Source organism: Emydura macquarii, unplaced genomic scaffold (assembly GCF_026122565.2).
Source record: "Emydura macquarii macquarii isolate MOO-44397 ecotype Brisbane River unplaced genomic scaffold, CSIRO-AGI_Emac_v2 contig_3044, whole genome shotgun sequence".
Lineage (NCBI taxonomy): Eukaryota > Metazoa > Chordata > Testudines > Chelidae > Emydura > Emydura macquarii.
The window spans coordinates 5,101,822-5,113,856 of record NW_027133181.1 but is presented as its reverse complement, the minus strand read 5'-3'; the positions used below and the strand labels follow the sequence as shown (position 1 = coordinate 5,113,856).

At 36.5% G+C, this 12,035-nt stretch overlaps 1 long non-coding RNA gene across 1 annotated transcript in view; it reads right to left on the bottom strand.

The window, feature by feature from the left end:
• The window catches only part of LOC137141356 (uncharacterized), a 135,883-nt gene that overhangs the window by 64,323 nt on the left and 59,525 nt on the right, over nucleotides 1-12,035 (bottom strand). The window contains exon 3 of the long non-coding RNA XR_010916600.1: nucleotides 7,876-7,983. This is a non-coding gene — a long non-coding RNA (uncharacterized lncRNA). The remainder of the gene's footprint in view (nucleotides 1-7,875; nucleotides 7,984-12,035) is intronic.

Here is a 12,035-nt window from a genome sequence, read left to right as displayed (position 1 = left end):
TCCCTGTTTTTATTGAAATAATAGTTTTCAGAAAAAAATTTAAAAGAGGCAATAAAACAAATAAATCAGAAAATAAAAGCTATTAAATAACTGACAACAGTATAAATATCTATCATGTTGATTACAAATTATCCAACATATAAATAGCATTGGTACTCAAGAGAATATTCTCTTCTGTTTACTGAAAACAGAGCAAACATTAAAATTGGAAGGTCAGAGAGAATTATTAGCCATAGTATTTAGAGACTAGTTACTCAAAATAAGGTTTACATTGTATTTTTCTAAGTATAAGTCTTCTTAAATCTGTGTTTGGTATTTATTAGATTTACCTAGTGACCTGTATTTAATTAAGGCTGCATCCTTCCATGTGTCATAACTTGTTTTCAGCTCGGTGGTTAAACAAATTTAGTCCATATTAGATGTTCACATGTGGATTTTAAGATAAGTATAGGTAATGAAAAGCACAAAGCTGTTAGTTATATCATTAATCTTGTCAAATACTCTGCACCAAAAGTCATGAGTTATTAGACAATGATACCTCATGCAAGCTGAAATGCCAGATTCAGCTTTACATGAGGAAGTGAATAAAAGATTCTATACTAGGATATAGGGCTGAGAACTGAGACTGGAGTGTTTAATTTTTTGAAGTGATTTTTGAAAGTGGTAATTATCTAGATGGATAAAATAAAAAATTGTGTATTTTACTATAATTATATATAAAAATAAAATGTAACAACTTATGTTAACATGATATTAATGTTTAAAAATCAAGCATCCAAAAGCCAGAAAATCCCAGACTTTTAGGTCTGTATCACAATGTTAATTTGCCTGTGTTTCGCATTTCCATTTTTTCCACATTCTATTTTATAGCATACTGTACATTTATCTACATGAGTGGTAATATATTAAAGCAGGAATGACCAAACCTCATGGAGTGTGAGGTTTTGCAACTACCATAAGAGTGTGGGATGTGCAAGGAATGAAGGATCTGGCCTATACATGGTTTATTTAAAACAAACCCCCTTGTTAGGGAAAACTTGGTCTTTAATTTTCTGTGTGTGTCTAATAATGATATTGCTTAGTTAGCACTAGTTATGAACTAACATGGCTGTTCTTAAACATATATCACGTCCATATAGGGATGACTTAGTCTTTACTTCATAAGCTTATTAGAAAAGACGTTTTTGGGATCAGATACATAATTATTCTATAGTACATGATATTTTAGAAGTCAGCCATTTTTTTTTAAATGATAGAATGTTACTTTGCTTCTCTTTTTTGATTCTTTCCACCAAACTTCATTGTTTTCTTTAAATAAATAAGTGACCTTGAGCATATTTTCTTTGTCCATTGCTTTCTGTTTCAGTGTTTAGTACTGAAACCAGGTGGTGTTATCCTCATGTACTCCATCATATTATGAGAAATAAGGATGTTTGTTTTTAAGAAGAAAAATAAGTAAAGAAATTCAATAGAAAGGCTAGCTGATGAAATGGGCATATCTAAAATTTCTTGCTGAGGAGTTTTGTCCACTAACAGAAAAGAGAAATCTCCATTCCATGCTTCTCCGGTCAGGATAATTTATAATCCATTCAGTTTTGACAAGATATACATACTCATACACCACATTTTAATAATCTGACTGACACACTCTGCATTTCTGATATATAGTAAGGTATACTATTCTACCAAAAAGCTTTGTGTGAGCAAGAACTGGATAAATGACTTTGTGAACAGACTCATAGTAAAGAAGGGTGTCATTTGAACTTTCAGTTTATAAGCAGGGCATTTGTGAGCAATGACCATGAAGGCCATGTTTTATTTGAACTCACCACATTGATTTTTAATCTCTACTTTCATTAAGAGTCTGGTTTCCGTGTCTCCATGTTCTACTTCAGTTGTATTTAATTATCACTTTACACTTCCTAATTTTTCCCCACTATGTATCTTTCTGGTATGATGCATGTTATCAATACTTAACATTTACATTGTGATGGACTATAAAGGCCATGACCAGACTGCATCCCCTTGTGCTATGCGCTGTACAAACACAAAATAAAGGGCATGGCATTTTGGACTAAGCAGGAGTGAGCCACAAGCCAAGGTGGACAGCCTCTGGCTAGTGGGGCTCATTTTAGTGCCTAAAATTAGCTGTGTAGCCAGTGCTTTGAAGTTGTGGCTTGTGCTCTGAAGCCTAGAGAGGTGGTGTGGAATTTGTGTGTGGCAACAGGCACAAAGAGCTACTTTATGCAAAGGCCAGGCAGAATGAAGTCCCACACAGTAGACAATGGGGGGAGTGGAGGAATTGGGAGACAAGGCATCATCAAGACTCTGGCCTTCCTTTGCACCAACAGAGGAGCACTCATGTATGCATGAAGAAAGTTGCAATGCTCTTCCTCCATGTCAGGGATCCCCCCTGGGTTGGAATTACTTTGGGCAGTAAAGGGTGTGATCTGGCCCTAATTTAGTTCTAACAAGTACATGTAGTTAAACTATATGGCTTGGTTCATTGACATATTATAGTATAATCACCCAGTCATAACTGATCTTTACTGTATCCTACCGCATCCACTGTTATTACTGCCTATTCTTCAGCACTCCTGCAGTCCTTACCATTAAAACTCCTACTCACTTCACTGGACATCTCATGTACAAAATGAGCATAAGATTGAGCCTAAATAAGTCATGTTTCCAAAATAAACATTTATATCCACAATTATCACTATGGTGCCTGAGAAACGATAGTCATTTCGTGTTCTAAGAGAATTGCTGCAATATCTCTACCACCACTTTGGATAAATGTTGATGGCTTAATGTTGACCACTATATGTCAGAACTTTTCCTCCATAATAATATACTGAACCAGAACAAATATTTATTCATCCCTTTTTGTCCCTCAGATAGCAGCTTTCTTTGTTTGAACACATGCTGCTACTGTTAAGTAGCACTAATTCCCAGTTGGCATTTTATATGGATACATTTCCTCTCAGAATAACATTTTTCCAAAAACATTGAAAGCTGCCTGTTTCTTTGTGAAATTTTCTTTAAAATAAAAGTTTTGGGCATAAGAAATTTTCTCTGATATCACCAGAGCACTGCAAACAGTAACATTTCAAGTATTCTTTTAGCACAGGACGAGGTGAAAAGACTTGCATTGTCATTTTTTGGATGTCATTACATTTCAAAAATACAGGAGACTGTCTAATATTTTGTTCAACTTAGAGCACTCAGGAGAACTGCATTCAGCATAACATAATGCCTGTATTTTATATGTTAAATGTAGGCACACAGAAGAGAGAAACAAAATGAATTGAGGACAGGTTTACTCACAATAAGACTGTTTTACTGGTACAGATCAGATCAAAAATCTGCACATAAAGGAAAACCTGACAAGTTTCCCCTTTTGACTGTCAAAATCATAACAGGAAACCAGATGAAAGGTATGGGTTTTGGAAAAATAGCTACAAGAAATAAATAAAAATTGTGCATCACAGTGACCCTAGATTCACAAGTAAAAGAGAAACATTGACATGCAGATCTACCTACTAGCCCAAAGAAGAGCCACATCTCCAACGTCTTTCATCCTTCTCTGCTACACCCTCAATCTCTCTGCAGAGGGTGGGTGTAGAATCTGGGAGGCCAGGGTGGGGTGAATGGTCAAAATTCCTGGTCAGCATATTTCACGACCCAAACCTTCTCCAATAGAACACCTTTACAATGGCCATTAAGTAAAACATTGGACTTTTATTTGTGTTAAATGCAAATTAGAGTACTGAACAAGTGTGTGATATTCTCTCTTTGAAAGTGACTGACAGCTTCTAAAAAAACCTGAATACAGGATTTTCAGTAAAACAGTCCTCAGTTTGAGTATGTTTAATGCTTTCTGAAAAGTCCTAAAAAAGACAGGCCTGTGGCCTATACTGCAACAAGGAGTGAAGGTGAGGCACAAGAAAAGGGAGTGTGATAATAGTTGTACACTATTGCCAGCTCTACAACACTATTGTATTGCAATGTTGCCAGCTCTTGTGATTATATCACAAGTCTCACAGTACTTGGTGTTTTGGGGAAAGCCTCAGCTTCTAAAGTCAAAGGAGACTCTCAGCTTTCATTTATAAAAGCAGAGTGAGCTTCTTTGGAGGAATTTTCTTGTGGAGAAAAGCTGATAAATGTGACCTGAGTACACTCGAAAGTTTCCAAAACCAGACGGCAAAGATAAAGAATCCAAAATCTATTTTTCTTTTTTAAACATGATTTTTTTTTAGGCTGGACTTGTGATTTCTGAATGCTTAGGGTTGGCAATACTGCATCACAATTACAGGTGAATGGTCATGTTTAGCTCAGAGAAGCCATTTATTACGTACGCTTGTGCCCAGGAAGAGTTTGAATTTGTTGAATCTTTGTTTTTAAAACCTATACTTTTTCCAGACACACCCACTTCTAACTTCTGTTCTCAATGTTTCCTCTTATGAAACAGCTATATGTATGACACTGTTAGATAGCTGCAGTATTTAATTTGAAGCATCACAGTTTTACACATAACCTGCCCCCCAACCCTTTGTTCTGCACTCCTTCACCAAACTCCTCACTTTTCCCTCCTAAGTTCCTTTTCTGAATCTGTATACAAAGTCTCCTTTATGTCAATGTAGGTATCCTAACTGACAGAAAAATAACTGAAGCATCAAGGTGGACTCTGCAGAGACTGGAGTTATTTGGGACTCTGTTCTGCCTGTTTGTTTTTTGTTTTTTGAGGTTTTTTGCAGCTATGTATGGACATTTTCTCATCCCTGCTGTGACAAAGCCTGGTTCTACATGGTAAAATTAGGACCTCATGCTGTGAAGGACAGTTCGGAAGGCAGTCTGCTGAAGATACTGTACAGGAGAATCAATTTGGATGTTTTCTAGGAAACTAGCCACTATCAGAACTGCTAATTTCATTTTGAACTAAGTGATAACAATACTGTCATATTACATAGCTGCAGCTTCAGATCCAAAGAATAATAGTCAAACCCCATGTTCTGTCCAGTACTTTAGACCTAAATTATGTGGCAGAGACCACAAAGTGATGTAGCACTATCCTCCCACAGATCCTCTCTGTCACTTTCCCCAATCTGGTATTTCTTGTGTCATTTATTTCAACATTAAAGGAATTTGTTTTATTCTCCAATTTTTTCAAAGTGCTGCAGATTTCTGTACTGACCATGAGTTGCTACATTGCATAAGTTGTCAGAGGAAAGCTGGAGGCTTTGACAGCTGGATAAGAGACATGCGAGGCTTTCAGCACTTAGAAAAATGTAGGAGGTAGTTTTGATTTCTAGTAGTTAGGAGGCAGTTGAGGCTTTTGGTTCTGGGGAAGGTAATCAACTTTCCCGTCCTCCCTTTGGGCAGGAGCAGAGGGTACTCTAATTTTGGAAGGGTTCCGTTTTTCATTTCCCCATTCCTGGAATGCGCAATAGTAACTAGTTACCCATGTTCCCCATCTCAGTGTTTGCCTGAACATTGATAAATGAGCACAATAGCTCAAAGTTTATGCTTAAATGCTCAGCAGGGTTAATACTGACATTTAAATTCTCATTAGGCACCAAAACAGAGCTAGCTGGAAATTTTTCAACAAAATAGTTTTTCATCACAATATATTGTTTTATCAAAGACAAAAATCTTTGATGGAGATGCAGAGGTTTTTGACTACATTTTTGCCAGGAAGGTTTTTGAGGTCCAGGTAGACCATCTAGTCACTTAGAGAAAGAGAGACAATCCTGTCCTCTTCCCAACTCCCGGAGTGAAAGCCTGACCTTTTCAACCTGAAACCTGACTTTTCAAAAAATTCCATTTTGTGGAATGAAACCCCAGAACTGAAGCTGACAGAGAAACTTAAGGATGCAGTGGTAAGCAGACTGACACCTCACTCCCAGAGATTGGGGTTTCTGAGATAAATTACAACTACTTAAGATTTAGTAAGACAAATGAATATAGGCTATTTTAGCACTTTTCTCTGGCTGCTATATTCCTATTGATGTAAATGAATACTACTCTTTTCTTAAACAGCTGTTCTGAGTCACTGTATCACCTACTGGTTATAGCTGCCAAAGGGAATCCGTTTGTACACAAGGGTGCCAGAGCCTGTAGTGAGAATCCACATTGAGACAAGTGAAGGAACAAAGCCTGTCACTGGAAAGGGTGCCCATGGATGAGAGGGGGAGAGAAAGAGGGAGTAAGGAGGGTCAATGGTACAGCTAGTACCAAACTGTAACAACCACCTATTGCAATTCCTTTGAGTTTATAAAGATAGGTGTTTGGCATCTAGCAAACCTTGTTTCAACATTTGAGAGAGAGAGATTTGGTTGGGAAAGACAATGAGCTTAAGCAATCAAAAACAGATGCAGAACAAATTCAGTTTACTTTTTTAAAAGTATTGTGGATTTTCAATTTTTGTTGGTTTTCAGAGCACTTTCCTACAACATTACACTTTATGGGTCTATTCAGTACATATTTTTGATAAATCACTCAGATCCATGCCGAAAATGAAGATATTTGTAATTAATATTACTGTGTATGCAAATCAGGCAATTATATATACATATCTACACATGCATTTTTGTTTATAGACTTCAGGCTTAATTTAAAGAAAATCTGCAGATATCTTTAAAACATGCAATTAAAATAAAATGCAACATGCTCACATTTCAAGGAAACTTTCTGTCTCATCCTTCCCTCATCCTTTTCCTTTGTTAAATGACATCACACTGTTTAAGTGCACTATTTAAGTGCACACTGTTTTGGACATTCTCCATAATGGATATTAGAAAGGTAAAGGGATGCATTGAACAAAGGTATTAGCTCAATTATCCAAAGCTATTCTTTAATGAAAATTTCTGTCATAAACCAAAGGTAACAACATTTTATAGAGTCAACAGCGGAAAGCCGGTAATTATGCAAATCTTGCAGTTCAAAGTCATTTGATTTGATCTCAATGGAGGAGATTAAGGGTTGAGTTCTACCACTCTGATTCATATTGAGGGATGATTTACTGGTCACATAGTCCCGTTAAAGTTAATGCACTAAGGAAGAAAGCACTCAGCATGAATAAGGGTGGTAGCATCAGGTTCTTTATGAATAACTTGTTCTCCTAGTCCCATTGTTTAAATTACCAAACAAATTCTTGAAAATATTTCCTTGAAACCAGAATTACATATACTAATATAACTATTCATCTTATTTTGTGTCTGTGTTATTTCCATATAAACCTGAAGACATTCCAGAATTTGAATATGTAGAACTAATTTGAAATGCTAAGAAACCTATTTTAACCATATACTCTTCCAGTCAGTTTGATGGCTCTTGTGTTGATAAGAAAATTACTCTTGAGAAACACAGATTTCCTCTAAATCAGCTGGAAGAGTCATTCCATCACAATCATTCGTAGTCACAAGAAAAAATGAGATTCTCTAAACATTGACCAGGTGAATAGATAAGTACTCTGTGCTTTTGCGGCAAAATATTAGAATAAGCAAAAAAGTTACACCAGTTATTTAATATGTACTTACACAGTTATTTAATATGTAATAATTAGTGCAACTGGACTGGTATTTTAATATTTTGCAGCTATGCCACAGTGCCCACATGGTTGTATAATTCTCTATTTATTTATCTCTATCTATATGGATCTTTGGAAAAGAGTTTGATACACAGGTTTAATCTTATACTACTCCAGGCAGCTTTGACATGCCTCATCAACTGTTACATGACCACTAACCCAAGCTAACGCTGGCTCTGGCAGCTTTCCAGGGGAAACAGTTACATAAGGAAGACAATTCTTTCCAAAGCATTTAAGTAACAGATGGATTTTTCTAATATCAGTTAGAAATATCTCCTTGTTCTTACCATTTCTTTTGCTGTTATTGTTTCTGAATACCTTGTAAAACAGTCCATGCCGTAGCTCTTCCTCCAAGTACAGTGCAGCTAAGCCACTCATCCTGTGGCAAATAAACTCTATGGGGAGACAAAATATAGTGCAAACATTTTAGTCCCTAAGTAGAAACTCTGGTATTACTATATTTCCATCTCAGAAATACTGTGGCCTGCCAGCAAAGACCTGAAAGAAAAGGTATCATTGTGGCTCAAGAACTGTACTGCATCATGGTTATCTATCTATCATTATAGACAGGAGTACAGGAAGAAAGAAACTTTGTTTTAACCACGGTCAGGAGTTGAAGCATAACATTAAGGCTGGCCAAAATTTTATCTTCCCCTTTCAATTGTTTTATTATATTTATTACAATAGTGCCTACAAGCCCCAATTAAAACAAATGTCCTATTGTGCTAGGCCCTGTATATAAGCGACAGTCCATGCTCCAGGCTGCTTGGAGTCTAAACAAGCAAAACTGACAGACAGTGGAAGAAAAGAAGTATGATTATGTTCATTGTACAGCTGAGGAATGAGGCACAGAGATATTATACAATTTGCTAAAGATCCTACACAGATTCTGTGGAAGAACCGAACATAGAACTCAGATCTGCTGAATCCCAATCCACTGGTTTAACTATAAAACTAGTCTTCCTCCATCTTCAATCAATTAACTCACCATGAAGGCACCATATTAATCCCCTTGGAAGCATCACCATATAAAGCTAATTAATATATATAGAATGGGATTTTCAAAAGCACTTACATATGACAGCAGCAGGAGCTTTAACATGGACTTCAATAAGAATAGAGTTAGGCCACCCATGAGCACCTTTGAAAGTCCTCCTCCCATATCTCAACTTTTATGGCAGCTTTGGTTCACGCAGTTAAAATGTTTGCATTAACTTAAAGTTATTGTTAAGTTTCACTTCCCTAATAAAAAGCTAAAAGGCCTCTCTCTCTCTCACACACACACACACACGCGCGCGCGCGCGATTTCCCACCTACCCACACTTTTAGGTTATAATACATTTCACAAAAGTCATGTGTGTTTTATAAGGTATAGAGATTATTATCACTCTCCTTTTATATAAATTATGTCAAAGCTAAACATCAATCAAAAGTTAGGAAAACCACATTCATGGGTAATGGTTAAGGACTGTAAACTACTGAGACATGTTTGAAAATGAAGTGCTATATCCTAAATGTTGTTTATTGCCAGGAGAGGAGGAAGCATGCAGTGTATTTATGGCAGAAAGGTGAATGAAGGCTGCACAGATTATAAATCTTTAGTTCCAAACATGAAGTACTCAAAGCCATAGTCCCCAACCACATCAAAAACAAGAACAGTTCATGAAGGGCTACGTTAACCCTGGTTGGACCCAGTAGGAATTCATTAATCTGCAGAGCATGTCTTCAGATAGAGTGAAATGAAGAGAAATCAGTAAAGAAAACAAGCCATTTATAATACACTATGAAAAATCACTAAAACAATAGCTTTTGGAAACCTTGTATCACAGAAAACCTTCTGGGCCTGAATCCAATACAAACCTGTCAGAAAATATTGATGAAAAATGTGCATTTACTATTGTAAATAAAACATGAATATGGAACCTGCTCCTAAATTCAATTTTTCCAGAAGGAAGGAAAGGCTTTCTTCACACTATGTTATTTAGTTAAAATGATTTAATTAAGACGCTGTTGTTGGCAAACAAAATTACCTCGGAGCTAAACCATTGAAATAATTATTGACAAATAACTTGGACATCAAAGACCATTACTATGAGTATGTGCTTTGCTCTTACAGAGGTTTTCAATAAATTACTATATGATAGTGTTATGAAAACCACCTTTTTGGAATAGAAATGTCAAATGGCATAAGTCCAGCCTTTTCTATGCTGTACAAGGTATTTTTTCAACTTTGTCCTGAAAGGCTCTTTGATGCCCCCCTGCATGTTCCCATCCAGCACTGAAGGCGAAGGCTTAGAATCAGCACATAGTGCATGGACATAATTCTTCATGCTAAAATATGAGAGATAGCATGTAAATGAAAATGTATCATCTTTTTTAACATACTGCAATAACAGCAAGCATATAACAGAATAGATTCTGAAGTCCTTGCTCAGATGTTACCAAATCAAAGGTACAGACACTATCAGCATTTCAGTACTATGGTGATGGATCCTGCAGCAAGCTTTCATGTTAGACACATTGGACAGAGCCTCAGCTGGTATAAATTGGCTGATGTAAAGTGAAATCAATAGAGCTACACCATTTTACACCAGCTGAGGATCTAACCCAACACTGAATAAAGCAATATAACCAAGTAACATAAAAAAAGCATGTGAGCAGTAGCTAACACACACACATACACAGACACACACAGTGTGGACTGATCCTCATTTCTAATTTTAAAATTCAGCCCACTGTCCAGTAACATAGTAGAGTAGTACTGCAGAAATCATCCCTAACCAAATTATTTACAATGCTGGTGAAAGAAGATGGGAGTATTACACTACATCATCTTTTGTTAGCCATTCTTTGAAATAGTTCATGGAACCATTCAGACCTTCAAAATATATGATCAATGTAGGTATTCACTATGCATTCATGCAGTTAAAATTGCTAAATCCATTCCAGTCTAAATAGTAGTGGGGTGAGAGATGATTTTGACAAATATTCATGGGGAGATTCATGTAATCTTTGATAGACAAAAATGTTTAACTGGATAGGAATTCAGTGATCATGGCATGACTTTCAGAAAGGATTGTATTAGTCCATGCTTCACTAAGTATCAAGCTAAACATGTATGAATAAGGCTGATGCTGAAGACAAGAAAGTCCACTTAAAAAAAAAAAAAAAAGCTGGAGATCCATAACGTGATATGACATTTTAATGCCTGTTACAAATGGCTGAAGAAACAGACAAAATCAGATTCCAGGTTCATTCAGGGACTAGGCAAAGATCACAAAGGAAGATCACTGCCTAACTTGCTGCTCAATATTGTCTCATTGTTTCCTTGTGCTCCCCCAGAGGTCTATCTAAATCTATCTGTTGTATCACTTAGACTATAAATGCTTTAGGGGCAGGAACTGTCTTTTTGTTCTGTTTCTATATTGTCTAGCACATTGGGGTCATGGTCAATAATCAGGACTCCTTGGCACTACATTAAAACAAACAATAACAACAACAAAAAGATGGCCAGTTCATAAGCCAATATAAGGTTATATAGTTGCATTGAATGCCACTGACTTACACCAGCTCAGGGTCTGGTCCGAGTTTGTGGCATGACAAAATTAAACTGAGAAGAGGGAATATTTTCCATCCTAAAACAGTTTAGAAATGTATATGGACATCAAATGACTGAGCCATAGCAATCAGATTTGCCATGACCAGCACTGGGAAGCAGGACAAGTCATTTGAATGAAATCCAGATTCTAAATGAGGAAGCAGTTTCTTTGTCAGCATGTACCCACTGATTTAGACGCAGAAGCAATGACACGTAGATATAGAAAAATTGACTGAATGAACTTTATTCTATTTGACCTATAACTTAATTTGGGAAAAAACACCCCCCAACAAAATACCCAAATGGAGAGTTGCAATGAATATTTCAGCTGATCACAATGGCCAAGAAATTATCAGGTAAGAAAGAGGTCTTTGATGTTGGAAAGAGATGTCTATCCATTGCACATACAGAGATTTAATACATTTCGTCACATGAAGTAGGAGAACCTAGATGAGGGCACTCAAGCTTCAGAAGACACTGAATTTCATTCCCTTATTCTGCCATATGAATGTCTGAAAATTCCCGGGGTTAAGCTAAGGCCCCCAAATAGAGCCATGATGATCTGCAATCCACATGGGAAACCAGATATAGAGAATGATCATGTGACTAAGTCAACAGTAATCAGATTCACAAGATTAGCGATGGAAGCAGGGTACTTGTCTGATTATGGAATCAAAGAAACCTCTTTGAAGTCTATTTTTCAATACATATTCATTTCTTATGACTAATTCTTTTTAAAATAAGAGGGTGACATTTCTGAAACTGTCAATGGGAAGCTCCAGGAGGAGAAAAATTAATTTCTTCAGAAATCAAATATCCAGAGTTTAAAAAAGTGCATAATGGGGCATT